Source organism: Sphaeramia orbicularis, chromosome 17, assembly GCF_902148855.1.
Source record: "Sphaeramia orbicularis chromosome 17, fSphaOr1.1, whole genome shotgun sequence".
Classification (NCBI taxonomy): domain Eukaryota; kingdom Metazoa; phylum Chordata; class Actinopteri; order Kurtiformes; family Apogonidae; genus Sphaeramia; species Sphaeramia orbicularis.
In genome coordinates, this window is record NC_043973.1 from 24,684,802 (window position 1) to 24,705,890 (window position 21,089).

The 21,089-nt window shown below is 40.1% G+C and overlaps 1 protein-coding gene across 4 annotated transcripts in view; it reads left to right on the forward strand.

Annotated features, from left to right (window-relative positions):
• LOC115437116 (pre-B-cell leukemia transcription factor 1) overlaps positions 1 to 21,089 on the forward strand; it is a 56,314-nt gene that overhangs the window by 19,940 nt on the left and 15,285 nt on the right. The gene's annotated exons all lie outside the window — the stretch shown is intronic.

The window sequence follows — 21,089 nt, forward strand, 5'->3', positions numbered from 1 at the left end:
CCCTTTGCCTCTCTCCCTGTCTGCCTTTCTCTTTCATCCTCCATGCATTATTCTTTTATTATTCTTTTACAGCTGCCTTATCGCCCGCATTTTGGTGAGGATAAGACCTGTCATCTTTGGGTCTTGTCTGGGGAGATGATGGGAGACTTCAAGGGGGAGGAGGAGGTGGAAGAGAGGGGAGGAGGGAGCAGGTGGGTGTAAAGAATGCCTGCTGTCCCCCCTTTTCCCCCCTTGTCTGAAATGGACCTCTCTCTCTCTCTCTCTTTTTTTTTTTTTTTTTCACTCTACCTTGCTCTCTTTCACTCTCGCTGTCTCCCTTTGTAATGAGAATCTCTCTCTAATTGAGGGAGCTGCAGTGAGCTGGCCGAGGGCGGCAGGGTTAGATTGTGATACTGGCTACGTGACCGTTATGCTGATAGAGGTGGCAGATCAATAATTTAGGCCCTGACCTTAATGGTGGTGTTAAAATGCTCATTCCTCTGGAGTCTGGAGGCCTTAAAGGTGCAGAGTTGGATAAAGCCACGGAGCTGGCTGGATGTGGAGGTGGAGTGGGGGATGGTGGGAAAGCAGATAAGAGGAGAGGTGGAGAAAGACAGCGAGAGAGAGTGTATTTGCAGTCATCCCCTCAGTCTGTAAAAGGAGGGATCATGAGTGATGTTTTCCCTGCTTCTACATTCACACACTCACATTGTCACCAACATTCATCCTCTTAGAATCTATATGAATGCCATAAGCTTTTTTTTTTCTTTTTTTTTTTTCTTTTTCGCCCGTGTTTGGTATCTGGTTGTAATCCGTTTTCATAAGAAATCCTCCACCCATCCTTACTGAATGCATCACGGGCAGCCCAGACACCAGAAGTGAACAAAGACTGCAGTAACGAGTGGGTTTAATCTGGTTCTGGGCTTGTCTTCTTGCTCCTAGCTTAAGGCCATGCACATTGAGAATTCGGACAGCCATCGATTTGATTGTGAGGGACATTAACGTCACAGCCTCATGCGTCTCCCTCTGAATCTCTAAGATCCGACTCATTCCCTGCTGGCAGGATGCGACCATCTCGGCTCTCCCTGCTCCTCCACACCCACCCACCCTTAGGGGATGATATATTAGATATAACCAATTCAATTTTATGCAGCCAGGACAGACGCCCTGGGGACATAAACACACACATTTTTAATACACTCCTCGCCAGGAAGCCCAATGCGCCAGAGCCTGCGGCTGCCCTGGGTCTCCTCTCACACTCAATTATTAATGTAACGGCCGTAGTGGCTTAATTAAATAATAAAGACAAGCTCCCTGCAAAGGAATGGGCAAGGACAAGTCAGAATGGAAGGCCTCTCTAAATGTCTGATTTTGACGTATATGAGAATGCAGCGCTGTAAATATTCAATATTGCAATAACAAAATCCACATTGACACACTACGTGTCTGCAGTCTTATTTCTAGCTACTGGGCGACTATTTTTACACTGTATATTAAATGAGGGGTCCGTTATGTAAAAAGAGGCCGTCTTCTGTCTAAATTGCTTTGTGACAGTAGTTACTGTCATTTTTTTCTCCACAACCATTTCTTTATTTTTAAATAAATCATTTCCGGAGGTGTAGACTTTTGGCTTCAAGCCTCAGATCTGCTCATAAATCAATTGTCTTAAGAGTCGGGTCAAACAGGGGCTTGTGACACCTCAACTACATAAAAAGAATGATTTCCTCAGATTATGGATTCCTGCCACCTCAAGGGCAACCCAGAGGAAGCACTCTGTCTCCGACGTGATGAAATGTGGCGTTATCTTTTACTTTGTTTCATTAGATTCACTGGAGATTACACACTCTATCCTCAAACACTAGATTTTCCAGCTTTCTAAGATGAGAGATCTTCTGGCCTCAGGGCAAAAAAATATATTTCCAGCTCCCATCCCCGGTTTGTTTCTCGGGTTCATGTCTGTTTTAACTTGCAATTAATTATTCAAATTCTTTTTGAAATGCATGTTACATTTTGAGTGGCTTGTTCAAAGGCAAAAGCAGTTTTTTTCACTAATGGCAAGTAAGCTCCACCATTAGATTGAAAAATAGGCCCATTGTGTGTGTTGACTTGGTGGCGTACTGCGATGAAGGATTGCGACAAACTGGAGTGTTTAAATCGGCGAATTGAAATTAATGCCCTCTCAAAGCCAGGCTTGCTGACGATACATTAAAGCTAATACTCCAGTGAGGTCGAGCAAATGTTTGTTTATATACATGAAATACACTCGCAGAGAATGAAATGATTTGATTTTGCCCAAGTAAACACTTATATTAAAAAGAGAGACAAAAGAAACAAATTGTAATGCAATGTAGTGTGGGTGCTTTCTGTGTGTGTTTTTCTTTGTTTTTGACCAGACTAATCTTTCTTGACATGTTTCATTTATAGCCTTATTACTGCTGTTTTTTTTTTTCTGCAATTCGTCTTTTTTTTTTTTTTTTTAAATTTCATATCCTCCTTTTTTTGCCACATACATTTAGACCGTGTCCCTCTCTTTCGTCAACACCGCTGACACATTGAGACACTTTCAAAGGTCATGCCTCAAGTCTGTCTTGTCACATCACTTATTCAAGCTGGTTTTATTTATTCATGCCACTTTTCGATTTTAATAATTTAATACAGTGAAATGCTTCTTTTATGCCGCTATAAAGTGCTCGCGAGGAGTGTTGACATCCCGAAAATATGGTTATATGGGTTCTTTATACGGCTCGGACAGTCCTCCATGTAAAGCGTGAGCTGTTGCTGTCAGTAGAAGCTGTAATGTGTATCGATTGAAATTATCCCTCACTTCCACTGCGGCCAGAGGACTTCTGAGATGCCGAGCGAAGAGGCAGAGTGTATAAGAGGCTCTTTTTGTACTTTTCTTTTTCCTTTAGAATTTACTGCCAGTGGCTAAGAGTGGTATTTATTTTCCTCACACTCTGCTCTGCTATCCTGGAGTTGGCAGAGTGATTTTGTAGAATAGAAACATTATAGACTGTTAGTGTCAAAGTGTTAAATGTGATGTATAGAGCTGGGGGTTTCAGAGGGAGGAGGGTGGACAGGGTTGAGGAGGAGGCGGTAAGGAGGTGAGCATTGCCAGCCATGACTAGAGCAAGGTGCTCATGGGAGAGAGGAGCCATCCACCATGTGAGGGATGGCAGGGTAATGTGGCGGGAGGTAATGGCTTTTCTCAGTCCGCTGAAACAGAGGGGAGATCATTAGGGGCTGCTGTGCCGCACCGAGCCGTCCGTTTACCCCGACTCTGCCGGCGTCTCCTGTCAGAGCGGGGATGTGGAGACACTCATTGTGTTTGTCTATCTGTTTTCTGTGGTGCTGGCAGCGTTGCGCCAAAGAGGCAAGAGTGTTTGATTATTATTTTGGACCTTTCTTACCGCGATGGATAGACACTGACACTTTGGCTTACAGCTGCACTCAAATATTTCCTTACCAAATGCTTCTCCAGCTGTGAAATCAAATCAAATAGCCAGCAGAGACCTGATGACAAAAACAAACCTCCTTACCTTCCCCCCCTCGCTGTTATTTAATTGAGTATAACGTCTAATCAAAGTAAGTTCACCGATTAGGTCCAGAAGTGTTGCTAAAAAAATAACAAAAAATAACAAAAAAATAAAACCTTAAAAAATAAAAACACTTTTCATGAAGGTTGACTGAATAATTACTGTAAAAAGATCACAGCTGTAGTCATAAATGTTATTTTACAAGCTACCATGTAACACTTTATCTTTATAGTTCAACACTCAAGTCTTAATCAAAAGAGAAAATGACTTCAGACGGAGATAGTTTGAAAAGCTTGTAGACAAAAAGGCCTTCAGATCTCCAAGAGATTGTCTATGGCATAACACAGATACATGCTTTTATTTTCTGCAGGGTTCTCACCATCTTTGGTCTGCGTGTTTAGTTTACAAATTATTACAGTTGTTGACATTTATGTCTTATGAGGTACAGTAAAAGAGCACATTTAAGCTTTATTTTCAGTCACTTCAGACCAGGCACCTCTTTCGGAAAAGCCTGTGCTTTCAGTTTTAGGCTTGTTTGAGTATTAGTGAATTTATGTTTTCCTATATTAATTGTGGGGGGAAAAAAAAGAAGTGATGGCATGCTTTCAGTGACCTATGTTAGAAATAAAGGTGTGCTTTGTGCATCAGCGAGGACTCCTCAAAACCGGTTAACAGCACTTTGAGCTGTCGGTCGATTTTGCCCTGGTGAGCCTCCAGCCCGGCGTGACAGAGAAGATTGGACGTCATTAGGGTCTACACTCTTTCCGCTGTCTGGGGGTGTGTGAAATGGGTTCTGCAGCTGCCAAAACTGTGGACTGTTATTGTGTATCACCATCGTTCATCTGAAAACTCAAAAGAAAAGCTCGTACAACGGCACTGCATATTCATCTCACAATGTCACTTACCTGCACTGTATTAGATTTGCAGACATGTGTTTTTTTTTTATGCGCCCTCGGTTGCAAAGTCACATCTCTAACAAGAAGATTCTCCTTGGGTTCCCGTCAAGACTCTTTGACACTGTATGAAAAAAAAAAATGCTTCTGAGAAATATGATCACTCCTGTAAAATGGACCAATTACTCCCCATTGACAACCTTCAAAGCCCACTTTTATTGGCCGATTCAGCCAAATAAAACTTTATTGCATGAGCAGGAAGGGACGCCGTCATTTTTGCATAGCTTTTCCAAGCCCTGCGTTTATATGATACCCATTATTACACCTCTGTGACATTTAAACTTTATTGAACAAGACTTTAAAATCTGTAGGCAGTATATAAAACATTGAGGAATTTATTTCTTTCAGATGGGGCGACAGTCCTCGATATTTTAAGCCCGACTGGAACAGATTGACTCGGTTTTGTTGGATTGGAAATGTGTTGAAGAAAGTATACTTTTCTGTTCCTGTAATATTTTTATAGGATTTATTTAATATCTGAAATAACTGGTACTACAGATTTTAATACAGTGCAAGAGTTAAGATTTAATTTATCGTTTTATTTTAACACTAGCTTCCCACTTTAAACACACGTGTTTTTGCAGACGTTACACAGACAGAAACTAAAGCAGAAAAGGGAAAGGCATGGGGAGAAAGGTCCTGCCCCCCTCCTCTGTGTAATTAAAAGGGGGTGTCTGTCAGGGGCTGCTGCTGCTTTGTGTGGCCCCATATGTTTGGGCGCTGATACAGGGAGGATTATTCTGTTTGGAAGCCTGATAACAGCCTGTTTATAACCTTGGCACAGGCGGTAGCCTAATCTGGCAGCAGCACATCTCTCCCCACCTCCACCCCCTAAATTTTCACAGGAAACCATATTGGCTATTTTTTTCTCAACTAAGGGGAACAGTCATGACCCAAAAAGACTTACCTATATCTCTTGTTTGCATGTATGTTTGTTGAGCAACATGCGTATGACACAAATTGTTGATTTTTAGGCTAAATTGTTGATTTGAATGTGGGAAAATTCATGACAGATGTAAAATTAGTCCGGGTTGTTTTGCAATCTTGGCTTATCATCACGCACTTAGCATGGAGCAGAGAATATGTTTCAAGGCTTTCTTCTGTCTTTCTCAAGGTTGTACAGACTCAGTTCTCTCGCTCACCTTTTCTTTCCCTTGGACGTCTGTGTTTCTCTTGTTACGAAGCCCATTTTCATTTATAATCAACTCGTTGATTAGTTCAGCCTTTTGTTCTCGGAGTATACTGCCATCATAGCCTTTCACTTGACTGAGTGTGTCATGATTTTAATTCTACTACTGCACGCTGCTTTGTGATTTTAAGTCTTTTGTGTTCTGAATTGTTTCTTCTGAATGCCTAAATTATGCCTTTCCTTGACTAATTGCAACGTGATTGATTTTATAAGATTAATTGAACACTGCTTGCCCAGTATGTGGTCCATATTCTTAATAAATGGAAAAAAAAAAAAAAAAAATTCCTGCTGGTTGTATGATAGATAAAAATTTCACTGATGCTGCATTGCCTACATTTGAGCATAATGGCTCTAATAAAGCTCAGTCTGACCTTTTTCATTGTATTATGAGTCAATATCACTGTGAGCAACACTGTACTTGTTTTTGTAGTGTTTCAATCAAAAGAAGAAATTGTGGAATCTAAGTCCTTGCCCACATCATTCTGAGACTTGCCCTAAATGTTCACGTTAATAAGAGGGTTCCAACCTTGCTGATGAGTTTCCAGTACTCTGAATAAAAGTCACTCTTGGTAATGCACTGTTGTATAGCGAGGACCCTTAACCAGCACACTGTGGGGAGAGGGAGTGCTCAGAGTGGCAGGCAAAGAGAACTGTCAACCTGTCACATTTCTCCCTCCTCTTCCCCTGATAAATTAAAGTTACACAGTGTGCGTGTTGTAGCAGCGGAAGGCTGTGCAGAAAGCCTGGCTCCTCAGGTCTCAGGAGATAGCTGGCAACTAGGTCAGACTGATAATGTAATCCGCTGACTGGATCCTCAGCCCACTACATCCAGAGAAAAGCATGACAGGAAAAAAAACGGAAATGTGGGAGGAAAATAGGAAGTTTTATGTGTTGTTGCACTTACTTAGCATTACCTCGCTGGCTCTGGTTAATCAGGTTTGCAGGAGAGTAATGTCCATACAGTGTATTGTTAGAAAATGTACAGATAACGTATCCAACTGGTGTGTCTGTTTGTGTGTATTTGTATGTGTGTGTGACTTCACACCTAATTATTCAGAAAGTATAATCCATGTCTATACCTTACACTCCTCACACCGCAATCTTATTGACACGGCTTCCTTTTTATATGTTATCTTTGCACCACATACTGCACTGCACATCCATAACAAAATAGTATCATGTGAGTCCGCGGGGAGAGAGTGACAAGAATAAGTTCCTGCATCAGCAAGGTGCATTTTCAATCCCATGCAGTATTCCAGAGAGGCTCTGTGGGCCCACTGTGACAACTCTGCCTCCCTGCAGGTGTGGAAATGAAACAGGGCCTATAAATAGCCAAGGCAGCTGGGAGTAGAGCACTGTAGAGCAGGAGGGGTGGGGGAATTAGAGGTCCAGCTGGGGATGCAGGTGTGTAGAGGCTGACCGACAGAATACGACTGCTGTCTCACCCAGGGGGCCAAAATGAGGCGAGGCTGCACCGCGATCCAGTTTGCAAAGTAGTAAACTTCAATACAGTACATTTCATAACATCTGTTTGTATAAATCACTTCAATCTGTTACCACAGACTCCTTTGGAGTTTGGTAAAATCGGAGGCAAAGTAATTTCTCCAGTGCTTCAAAGTTAGTTCAGAGGAAATAGAAGGTCTTTTCTGCATTCATGTCATAGAAAAGAAACAGTAGCATTAGTCTTGAAACTGGCATTTTATTGAAAATATTGTGACGTGTAGAAGCGCAGAACTGTTCCATTTTTCTCATATGATGTGAACTTATAACCATTTTTGATTTACTGTTAAAGACAGTGACTGTACCTCGTAGCTGCAGATGTTTGGGACTGTTTTTACAATAAAAATATAATGACATGTAAAACCAGAAACATGTAAAAGTAGTTTTTCCATTTTGAAGAATTGCTTATGTGAAAATTTTAAAGGTTTCAAACACAAAAATACTGTTAAAGAAAGAAAAAATATCACGGTTTATTGCAAATGACAATAAAGATGCCCGGTGAATCATTATTTTGACACCTGTGCAGCTTTTAGTTTTGCATTTTGATCTGAGCGCTGGTGTTGTGAAATGATAAGTGTGGACTGGATGAATCCCACTGGAACGTTTGACGCTGTTTCCATGGTTACAACTATCTGACTGTTGGATTTTCTGCTGCTGCGGCTGTGTCTCTGTCCTTCGTCTTCTCCCTTTCAGTATCACAACCGGTGCCGTCTATGCAGCTTCAACCCTTAAACTAATTTAATGAAAACACTCTGAATTAAAAATGACCCAAATGCAGCGATGTACAAATACTGTGTTAGTGTGACAGTAATAATGTGTGGCTGGCTGAACATAAACATGTGAAGTAGTACATTTAAGCAGCTTTTATTTTTGTTTTATTTTGATCTTTTCTGAGGTTTTGCATTTTACTATATTTTTCAGAAACCTTTGCATGAAAGAGCTGATGTTAGTGGAAGTGAAGCTCTCGGCTTAAACAACCGAAATGTCAACCACCTGCAGTAGAGCAGAGGATACACCCGACGTCTGTGCGCATGCATTTCTCATGTGTGTCAGCGAGGACGCCCTGAAAGGCAGTCAGAGTTCAGTGTTGTTGGCTCTGAGTTTGGGCTGTTTCAGCAGCTTTGGTTTTGTGCGCTCGCAAAGTTCACACAACTTGTGTTACAGCCCTGTTCAGAGGACTGTAGCGGAGGTGTTGTGTCCTTTACTGCTCCTTTATCACCGCTTTTAGACCACGGTGACCTGGATTAAACCCACATAGGTGTTGAGTCTACATGGATCAGCATGTATCATTCTTGGCATGCTACATTTTTAGCAATATCTGTTTAACTATAGCTGTTGACTTAAGGTTGGTGACAATGAAATGACCCGTGACACCAGTACAAACAGAAAAAGTTGAAGGGCACCTCCACCAAGGACGCACAGTCTCACAGTTAATGAAAAAACGCTCATATTGGTCAATATGGATAATAACACTGGTCAACAACAAATTTATTGTTTAAGTTTTTTGAGCTGATTTAGGATAATTTTGGTGTGCTGAATCCAAAAATCACATTAATTTTGCTCAGTCAGGTCAGCTCTCTGAACTATGCTACATATTGGCTTTTTAACATTTTTGCTTACATTTATGGGCATTTTCACATCATATGATACAAAATTCTTTCATATTTCTTGCAATAAATGAGTTCTGAAGATTTTACTTTTGCCAATTTATGATTAATGTTTTTTTTAATATTACAGGTGAATGAAATGGCTTCGACTAGAAGATCTTGCAAAAATAGGCCTGACATATTCTGCTACATCTGTGGTGAACACACCATTGTACCTAACAGGAATCCTGTTAGAAAAGGATTTTTTTTCTCTTAAAACCTATTTTGGGTGAGAACTATATAAAAAATCAACTGATAAAGTCACAAAAATGTAATCAATTTTGTGAGAAGATCAAATTTTTCAAAATCAAATTAGCAAAAAAAACCTGACCTGATTGAGAAAAACAGATGTCATTTTTGGATTTAGCGGTGCAAAATGGTCCTAATTCAGTTGAAAAACCCTAGACAACTTGCAAAAAACATTTTTTTTTGTAACCCAGTGTAATCATACAATCAATGTAAAAGTTCAATATTAAAGTTTAAAGACTGATTTTTCATCTTCACTCACCAAACATTTCACATTTCAGAGGAAAGATCAAATATTCAAAACAAAGACAATGATAGAATATTGGTTCAACATTAGAATACACGTGACAAGAACATTTAAGTAAAACAGCAAAATATTTAAACACTGGTTATTAGGGGTGTAAGAAAATATCAGTTCTGCAATGTATCGTGATATTTCATTTCACAATACTGTATCGATATTAAAAAGTACTGTATTGATATATTTAGGTATTTATTCAAATGCAGATATTGTGGAGTTCATTTTTGGGGTTTTTTGTTTTTCTTTTTTGTTTCTATTTTATTTATTACTATTTAACACTCTTATTAAATAATGTTAGTTCCTGTGTTTGGATTGCACAAAAATACCGTTCTGATGTTAGTTCTGAACTAATACAATATGAATATTTGAACAGCATCTTAAACTGTAATGTCTGTAAAACATAATTTAAGTTTTAACACAGGAACATTTTGTGATATAGCATCAGGTACTGTTCTGATCAAATAAAATTGTGTTTAGTATTTGTACATGTTTCTGTTGTAATTCAATTCTTCAAGGAAATAATCATTTAAAAAAAAAGAAAAATGAAACACACAAAAAATTGCCTTTTTAACAGTATCATGATATATCGTGATATATGATATCGTGATCCTAGCATTGTGATTTGAATTGTATCACCAGATTCTTGCCAATACACAGCCCTACTGGTTATATGTTTTATTGTAAACAAAACCTCTCTATTATGTATGATGTTGCATTCAAGTGCAGATTGTGAATTCAGAAATCCATATGTCTGTGAACTTTGTTTAAAACAAGAAAGTTTGTCTAATTTTTTTTTTTTTTTCTTTTATCTACTTTTATCATTACACCAAGAGTATGAAAATACTTATTCACGTTAATATTCAAAATTAATTAAAATCATTAGAATTTTAATGTCATGATAAATATCCAAAATAATTAAAAATGGAAAAATATAGTGTCATATTTATGTCAAACCATCTACCATCTGTACCAACATGTCATGTGTTTGTCCCTGGACCATCCCATGTCCTGCTGTTTCATGGCACTTCATGTAGTTTTTGCGTAGTCCTCCTACAATCCAAAAAGTAATGAAAGCATAGCCTCCTTGGTGGAGGTAAAAATGGGTTGAGCATACGTTCAGTAGACCCTAGTGAGACATTCCTTCTGTTATATGAAAGGGGATTTAGTGTTTCTGGTGCTGCTGATGCCACAGGGCTGTCTGCATAGTATATTGGTGAGCTCCTTTTACAAATAGCGGCCTTGTCTTTATTTTTCAAAATCAAGCTTGAGCTTTTAGGGCAGAAAATGCTGCTTTCATTCCCAATGGATGAGCTGAAATGCTTTTCATGTAAATGATGTCTAGCACTTCCACGCTGGTGTTTGCATTAATGCATTAATTCCTCAGTACTATATGCTTTTTGTAGCTGGAGGCAAAATGACACATTCTCATCAAAAACACACTCCCCCGCTACAGTCTCACACACACACACACTTTTCAGTGCTGATTGACAGCAGGAGCTCCCTTTGACCCAGTATTGTGCTACACTGGGACGATCCCACAGGCTTGTGATTAATGACTAGGCTTTATCCGCTAGCAGTGTGGTGGGCCTGCCAGCCAGGCCACTTAGACTGCCTGGACCACTACCTCTGCTGTAAACACACACTCACTCTCTTCCCATTCAACGCCATTCTCTCTGCCCACTGTGCCGTCGTCATATTCATTGTTACAGCTCTTTGTCTTTGTCCTAAGTTGACCCTTCTTACATACACACGTACAATAATAGCCTGAGATTCTTCACTTTTATCTTTGTTGAATAAGATGCTGTAGCTTCTCATAGAAAGCATTAGTCAAATGTCATTTGCATCATTTCTGCATTTGTTCAGGTAGTGTCAGGTGAGATATTACCACGCAAAAAAGCACCTTCATTTGCCATTTCTCTATTTGTATATGCAAAATTATTGGCACTGTTTGTTTTTTTTTTTCTGTGAGCCCATCCTGTCTGGTGAAGAGCAGCTCTATAAACGGAGCAGGTCTCTGTAATGGGCAGAAATCCCTCCCTTGTTTTTCTCTCTCGACAGCTACAGGCAGCGTTAGCATCACTAGCCTTTTGAACGCCAGGGTTGGCAAAACAGTAAACCTCACAGGGATTTCTGTAGTTGTGACAGCGTCCAAACAAACTGCACACACAGCAAAACAAAGCCGGTTTGACTTATTCTGTCTTGATGGGAAGCTCGCTGATAAATGCAGAGAGAGACAATATTTCCTGCCGGAGCGAGTCTCTCAAGTGTTACAATATTAATGGCTCCACATACACTATCAAACATTTGGACCTGCCAAGATCTGTGCAGCAACTTTGTGCTGAGGTTAGACTCAACTTTTTTTAATGACCACTCTAAGAGGAAAGAGAAAGAAATTAATGTTATTGTCACGGCATTGTATTGGTTAGAAATCTTTTCATTTTCAGCACGCTTGCTTATTCATTTATGAATGCTCTCACGAAAGGATTTTCTTCCTTCATACTCTCAAAGAAGAGGATCTGTTAGATCTGAAGGGATTAGTTGATTTATTAATGTATTGATTTTTATTTCATACAAAAATGTCAATATTCACTATTTAAAGTTTCTCACAGAGTGGCTCTGTCTGCTTTTTTGTTTTCTGTGACATTAAACAGAATATTATGGTTTAGTAGTGAACTACTGTAGTTCTTACATGCCCTTCTGTATGATGACTCTGTTCAGACTCTCAGTATATTCATATTTTTAGCTTTACCATCATTGTCATGGGACAATAAAAGAGTCTTTGTAGTTTTGTGGCTGTGTGATCTGAACTTGTGAAGGGCCTCAGGACTTGGGGTTTGACAGCTTAGAAATGAGGAAGGCTGAAGAGGCCCTCGTCTATAAAAAAACATGTTGCTCTCCAACACTGAGGTAGTACTGAAGGAATTATGACACAGAACAGGAATGCATCCAATTCCTGACAAGAATACAAGATTAACATCTTTCAAAACTAACATTATAATTCTTATTGTTCATTAGAAGTGGTAAAGGAAACAGTATGTACTTTGGGTTGTAACTCTCTGTTGACCAGGGAATCACAGAGCATCGTATATACATGTACCTAAATGCTCAGTTTGCATTGTATCTATATATAGAAAAGACAATAGCATCATATCTATTTACAGAAAAGGCCTTGGCATATAGCTAACATCATTATCATGCCATTCAAAGCACTCACTGACCACTTGTGCTTTATGGAGGGCAGCATTGTCATCATGGACAATATTGCTCCCAGTGGAGATGAAATGCATCATGGGATAATCTAAGTAACCAGACAGAATCTTTTTAATAGTCGAGGATAGTACAGACTTAACCATGTGACTCTGGACTCTGTTCGGGGTAATAATAATGTCGCAGCACCATCTCTGTTTGTGTTTGTCAGTTTTCTGTTCTCTGTACTCTGTACTTTTACTCTGTAAGTAGAGAGTATTTATTCTTCCAAAGAGACAAACTGCAAGCCAGGTTTGCTTTCTAGCGACGTTGTGTAAAATGCATGTTCACATGTTGTCGAGTGAAGCCGAGCACAGCGAAGCAGAACCACAGGCACTATTGTCTACGAGCGGCCATATGGTGGGTGTCCTTGCATGGTAGCTTAAGGGAGCCTTTCTCCCTGAGATGAAACAATTTAGTTCAGGAATGAACCTTCTCTCTCAGCCCTCCTCGATTGTCCAACCCCGCCCCACCACCCACCTCTGAGAGACCCTCTGCATACCACCGCCAGGGATGTGCAACTGGGCATCCCAGGTAGACCTAAACAATCTCTGCAACACGGTCTCAGTGACTCCCCCCTGTCAAAATGCCCACCCCTACTTGTCTAGCCCTTTTCCCTGCCTCCAGATGTGGCTTAATTTACTGCGACTCTGCTAATTGCTGTAATTAAGGATTAATTACTGTTAATTACCTTAGCATAAACTCATCACCAGTCAAAGAGCGGAGCCTTATGAAACGTGCCATGCAAAGGAACACACACCGTGGGGATTTGAGGAGGATTGTGTTACCGGACCTCTTGTTTCATGTCTTGTCCTGGTGCGTAGGGGCTGCTTGTAGGGCAACAGTTAGGGCAGCATGCTAACTGTCATGGACCATCTCCTCCTGGCTCTGAACGCTTCACACGTCATCTCCTTACCAACTGTTGCCCGGGACAGCATCGCTACACTGGCTGTCAGTTGATCAGGGACTGTATTATAGAAAAGGAGACAAATGTGATACAATTAGTCACCATAGTTTTAGTAAAACAAGGTATTTTATTAGATTTTTCAAATAGCCTATTGCAGTTTGTGTGTGTGGGTGACTGAAAGCCCCTGTGTTTCACTTAAAAACGTAAAGTATTAGTATAAGTCAACTGTACTAGATGTGCTGAACAAATAAGATTCATAGGTTAACACTTTTCATGCCAACCTCCTAAGACCAGCTGCATATTTACTCAGATTTTCAGCTGTGCAGCGTTATTTCCTTTCTATTTGTGTACGTTTGTTCACATTGGCTATGAGCTGAAAGGAATTTCATAGAAAAAAAATATTACAAATAAGCACAGATATGTCATTACTACTTAATTATTGCCAGTATTAGGAAAACCAAAATAGAAGTTTCATTTTCACTTCAAAACAAGTTTAACAACTATCATTGCATGTCGTCTCTACCCCTTCATCATATATTTTCTTTCATGTCTCTGCTGTGTGATGTTAAAAAAATGGATGAAAATGCCTAAATACATTTTTCCAAATGACTTAGCTAATGAAATTGTATCCGAAGCTTCATATGGATAGTGTTTCTTGGATGGTTCACTGTCCATAGAGACGTCTTTGTCTTTCTCTCAGCAGGCTGGCTGTGCTCGTGACTTCTCCTCAGTTATTCAGCCTTAGTGGTTTTCAGTGCAGCCTGGAGCTGTTAAAACTGTATGGGCTGCGCAGGAGTTTGATTCAATCAAGGAGATATATATTTTAAGACACCTTAAGAAAGACTGACAGCCAGGGGGCTAATGTATTGCCTATTTTGAATAATGAATTATTTTAATGAAGCTTTTTAAATGGGAGTGCTCTGCGTTGGTGGCAGGGCGGTGCTCTGAATGGTCTTCTCCTCTGGCGCTGGCTGCCTCATTATCAGGCCAGCCCCTCAGGCCTCAAACTGGCCTGCTTAAGCCTCAGATGATGACGATAATTACCGTTATTAGGAGTAGCTGCAGGGGGAACTTGTTCTGAAAAACACCAAGCTGAGTTCTTGCCTCGCTTTCCTGCCGCCACCGCTGCCGCATGAGAAACTACCGATCGCCAGTGGAGAAAGCCAGAGAGGGAGAGAGACAGAGGGAGAGGGAAGGGAAAAAAAAAAAAAAAAGGAGGGGATGAGGGGAGCGGCCACCAAATCCGCCTAATGTGACGCCTGTCAGCTCGTCTCCCACCAGCTGTCACCTCCCAAATGCACTGGGGTTCATTTTTTTAATTGACACCTCGCTTTCCTATTCCATTTCTATTTTTCGCCTTTCATTCTCCCTCCATCACTCTCTTCCCTCCTCGCCTGAACCATCCACATCTCCTCATCTCTCCCTGTCCCTCCAGTATTTCTTTGGTGTTTTTCCTTGTCCTTGGCGGTCCCCATCCCCCCACCCAGTGTCAGATACAACACTCCAGCTCTGCACCCTTTCTGCACATGATACTTGAGATGGCTGATAAAACATAAAGCTGTTTTAGAGGTATTTTATGACTATGCCCTTGTGTACTGAGGCTGTACAGCTTCCCATTATGTAGTGATGGAGGGAACATTTTGGGCCTGAGAAAGTTTCCCATGAGTTCATGTGTCGACCACAAATCTAGCTTTCAGCTTGGAGCACAGAACGTCTATTTGAAAAGCACAATGGTTAAAATATAACAGTAACGACAAAAATGACAATAATTGCTCAGTGATTAGTAATCCTGCTGTAATAGTCAGTCCTTTGTTAAAGCTCATATCAAGCTCAGCAAATTGAATGTAATGCAACATGATATTCTTTTAGCTTTCTCAGTAATGTTAATAACATTGTTCAGCAATAGTTCAAGTTTGTCAAAAGAAATACAACACATATACAGGCTCCTTCAGTGATACAGATACAGTATGTGTGGATGAACACTGATTCTTTAGGAGTGACCAAAATGTGTCCCAACATAAAAATGGAGCACTTGTTTGGATTCATCTTCAGAGCTTCAGCGACAGAAAATTGATGGTTGGCTATTAACCTTCAGGTCAGTTTTCTAGTGGGGAAAATGTCCCTGATACTAATATGAGAATTTCCTGTTTCTCTGCAAATAATATGTGTCATGATTTTGGTCTTTCAGACTGCAGGACAGAAAAGGAGACTTGAAGGAATTTTAGTTTATTATGTTGGATTTTTAGGTGAAACAATACATTTTTTTTAATGAAGTTACAAAGTATTTGCTAGCTTTAACTACAGCTCCACAATTTGGTGAAAAAGTCATATTACAATTATTGCAGAGAATGTTGAAGATTCAATCATTTAGAAAAGTCAAGTCAAACAAACAGAAAACAAATAGAAACATCAGAAGTCAGCAGAACTTGTGTCTGTTTTTTTGTTTCTGCATTTATATCACCCTAAATCCTCCCCCAAATATATAGTTTGGCTAAAATTTACTTAGGGGTTCAAATGAGTGGCCTTTTTTGTCAAAAAAAAAAAAAAAAAAACAAGTTGTAAGAAATGCATAGAACTGTGTTGAAATAATGCTAATACATTTGTGCACAGACTACTGATATTATTTGACAGTGGAAGCTATATTTTCAGAAATATCGGATTTTGAATAGCACGTGTATGTGAAAACTTTTGTGAGTGGACGGACGTGACATTACCCATGATGATCTGGTCAGTACCAGTACTTTATTAGTAATAAACTTATATACTTACTATTGCTAATTATCCTCTTATTCATAAATGTTAGCATTGTGGATCAAAAACAATAACAGCTGACACAAAAACACAAAATGTGGCAGTGGACGGATGTGACATGGTTGTTACGGATCCCATCATACTGATGCTCGGCAGCCATGTCACCGTTTCCACAAATGATCCCTGTGCAAAAACTAGTATCATAGTTATTTACTGTATAGTTTATCATCATTCTAAAGAGGAAATAACAATATAGAATTGTTATTTCTTTATAAAAATGCTTATTATTAGAAAACTGTTGATTTAAAAAGTGAGGTGTGACATTCTTAATGTATGTATTTGTGTAACATAAGCAGGATGGATCAGCACCATACTTCATATTGCAACCTGTAAAAATAAAACGTGATATGTAGTAAATAATCTTGTAAGAAAAATTGGGGAGTCTAAAAGAATAGAATGTTTGGTTTTCAGGTAAATTCAGTTCAAATATAACTTGGCCATTTGTGACATGAACATATAGCATTAATTGTGATGAAATTGGACATTTTTGAGCTGAAAACATAGTTCATATGACCATCAACATGTTGCAATAGAACTGAAATCCTGTAAATTTGCATAACTTGCATTTACCAACATAAAGTTCTTTTAGGGATTCACTTAGATTGATTTCTTATGCACAAAGACAGAAATAAGACCTCTAAGCGTAAGAGTTACAAATCTGATTTTGTGATTGTGTCATTTTATTGTGCAGCTCTAGCTTTAACCCTGTTTTATTCAAACTTCTAAAATAATTTTAGACTTATTGTTTTCTCATGTGATTGTTTTTTGTACACTACTTGACAGCTTTTCTTTATTACCTCTGCCAAAGAGGCTGTGTGATCATTCCTGTTTGTCTGTCCGTCTGTCCGGCTGACAGACAGATGCATCGATTTTTATGAAACTTGGTGGAAGGGTAAGGGATGGGCCAAGGACAAAACCCTTAAACTTAGGTGCAGATAAAAATGGGCAGAGCCTGAAAGCATCTTCCCTTTCTTTTATAGTGTGATAGAGCCTGAGGGTTTCTTAGAACTTAGAATGGTAATGACCAGGTCACTAGAGCTGCACAATTAATCTAATTGAAATCGCACTTACAGTGTCAGCTTGTGCAATTATATAATCTCAAAAAGCGGCAATATAAAGGTCCAGTGTGTTTCTGATGGATTCAGTGTAAAACATGCAAAGTGAAAGTTAATGTAGTGTTATGTGAGTCCAAGTTCATGTTTGAGCTGCAAAACTGCAAACTGGAAATGATCAGTAACCTGTACAATTTCCATTATAACTAAGCAAATACACAATACTGTCAAAAACTATTGTAATATGACTGTTTTATTGCAGTCCTATTACCAAGGTAAGTCAGTTAAACAAAGATGCCACTAACTGACAAAAAGCATACAAATATAAGTCATATTGGATGGTTTGCTTGAGGTTTGATAATACTGTGAAACAGAGAGGACTATTGGTGTAGGCCTGTGCACTCTTATTGCCCTCCTATTATTGGGTAATGCAGAGGACACTGGGCTTTATAAAGTCCTCCAGTAGTTTGTGGATCATCCACTAATCTTGCCGAGACTATTACGCTTAAGACTGAAGCGCAATGTATGAGAAAATAACAATAGATTTTATGGCATAGACTTTATTGTGAGCTATGATTAGAAATGTTATAATGATTGTCATTACGGCTCTAATTCAATTCAGTAGAAATGGCCACATATACAGTAAATTGGATCTAATGCAACATAATATTCATTTAGTGTTGTTAGTAATGATTATAGCATTGCTTAGCTCTGTAGTTTACCTCTACTGTGTGGGTCACTGTGAAATATAGCACATCGCCACTTTGTATGAACACCACTTTATTGGGCTTGTACCAAATGCAGATGAGTGCAGGATGCTGAACTCCTTGAAGGAGCAGGGAGGGGAGGATTTGTATTAGTGATACTTGTCATGTCTGCTGTAAATCACGCTGCTTTTTTTTCAGGTTCCTAGGTTGTTGTTGTTTTGTCTCAGAATGCTGTGTGGCAGGGATGAATGGTGGTGATGTTACATTATCATGTGGCTGTCGCTTTCACTCCTGCTGACTGGTCTGTGACAGGCCCACACACACACACACGGATGTATACACACACACGCACGCACACACACACACACACGGCTGTGTCAGGAGCACGCCTGATTTATTAACTGCTGAAACCCTAGATGACGTGTGCCCACACAATCAATAGAGAGCACAGCCACTGCCTGGCCCTCTCTGGGGTCATGTGATGTGGACAAGAGCTAGGCAAGGAAGGACACACACACACACACACGCATACACATACACACACACACACACACACCCATATACACTACAGTGCTGCAGAGTGTATTGCATTACTGTATTGATGGGAAATGGATCCAGTCCAGCGTTGGCTGCTAGCTGCCAGTCACAGGCAAGAAGAGTAAACTTTCATCATGGCTGTCAGGGATATCACTGCTACCTTGTTTGTCCGTAAATCTTCCTAATTGTGACAGAATACTTCAACATCATTAATTAAACATGTTTTCATTTAAAAGCACTCGCAGGGCGCCAGGCTGGGTTCTCGGGGTAGTCTGCCAAGGTGCCTAGTTGCGTATTTTCCCCGTGCGTGTGCCTATATGAGAGCTTACACTTGTGCACAAAGTGTATGTTTGTGTTGTGTGTTTGCATGTGCGTGCACCTTGATTCTTTCCTCTATGAGTGGGTGGCTTAATCGTCATGTTTATTTACACTCCTGTTGTCTGCAAACAGCAGGCAGTGTGGCTATGGGTATGAGCCAGCTCTTATGGAAGTAAAAGAGCAAAATTAATTTAGTCAATAACCAAAACAAAGGCTTATTCTTAGAATTCCATTCATTATTCAGCAAACGGCTGGAGAATTGTTTATGATACATATTCATTTTTCATGTGTTGCCTTTTTGGGTTTAGTGCCCCACATCTCAAGGAAGGAATTATACAAGAGCGTGCACAAAGGGAAGGAGAGAAGAGGAGAGAAGGAAGGAGGGAGGGTGGGAGGGAGGAAGCGACAGAGAGGGGAATTGTGTCCTCTCATTGTTCAATTAAGTCTGTCGGTAATGATCAAGATGAGATGATGGCCATCTTCCTTTTATAGATACTAATCTGTGACTGTCCGTGGAATAAGAGAATCGCAGAGCAGCATGAACTCAGCGCCGTTGCCGCTACAATAGACAAAAAAGTGCGTATAAAATGTTTTTATTAAAGGTGGTATTATGCTAGTGTTGGGAGCATGCAAAGAATCCTAATAGGGGGCACTTTCCTCTGTCAGGTGATTATGTTAATGTATAGTCCATGGTTGCAGAGTTCACAATGAGCACTCTGACTGGCATTGAGGTCTAATCGATTTCATTGCTATTACTGAACAGAAATAAATAAAGCTGATGGCTGTGGTTAGGGTAATTATGCCACAGCACACTGAATTGTTTGATTTTCCTTATTAATTGTATTTATTTAATCCATTTCATGCTTTTAGTTGTGCACTCAGGGACTTGGAGGGAATGAATAAATCACTCTTAGGCTCATTAGATTCCCCCTCTGGTTGGGATGTGCCACTATTTTGTCAGAATCAAATTGGCGAGTGTTATAATTTCCCGCTGGTGTGATTCACATGAAAAATATCCACATATTCATCTGGCACACGCCCTACCGGCTCGCTCACTCTTTCGTGCACACGCGTCCGCTCCCCATCTGAACTCCTGACCTTTTCCAGCCGTCTGATAGCCATTGACATTTGCCTCTTGAGCTGAGCTTGCTCACGTGTTGGAGCTGATGGGAATGGATGATGCTATTGCTGGGGGAGAGAAAGAGAGAACGGAAGCATAGGAGGGGGGTCGAAAAGAGGAGGACTGTGGTAGACAAGCTCCCCAAGCGGCCCCGAGAATCCATCTGGACCCCCCGCTCGTCAGAAAGGTCACAGGGCGACTCAACCTTACATCCTCATTACAAAAGAGTCATTGCTGTGACCGGAGTCTGTGGGGTACAATATGGCTCAGCGCTCTGTCAAACAACCTGTCATTTACCCTCACTCTCCACAGTCATCATAGGCCAGACATACAGTGTGTAGTATTAGATCATCCTCCTGAAACACTTTTATAGATGCATGGATTACTGTGTACATGAAAAATGTTGTGGCAGTGTGAGCTTTGTCTTTGTCCTTGAAGACAGTGGCTGGAATGGAGGGCTGCACCTGGTCGTCTGTTTTCAGCACCTTTATAGCAGGACGCTCTGCTCCTTTACCAAGGGAGCCTTCTGGTGGCAGAATGAGGCAGGGCAGTACTAGAACTAGAACCAACCCTCTGCTTTAAAAAGTCACCGCTCAGAGAGGCTGGTTTCACCCTTAAAACAACATTTTACAATAGCTCAAGCTTGTTTAAAAGTTCTTGGAAATCTTGAAAGGAACACGTTAATGTATGCAGGAGTTGGTGTGTGTCAGGCGTGTCTCTGTTGTGTTTACTCTTCACTTTCCACACCATGGGAGCCGAGCGCCAGTCGAGAGCTGAACGCCTGTAGGTGTGTGAAGACTCAGTGTATGTTCAAAACCCCTAAACGCTACAAAAACACCTTTGTCAGCAGTAAACTGAGTGCGTCTGAATTAAGATGACAGGAATGTGAATACTTCTCTAAGGCTTAAAGTTATAATATAAGATTTTTTGGATCAAAATATCTAAAACAACTGGATCCGGTTATATATTTTGTTGACTTGTGTACACAAAAATGGCTATTTTATCGGACATAACTGAACATAAAGTGAATGAAACTTTAAT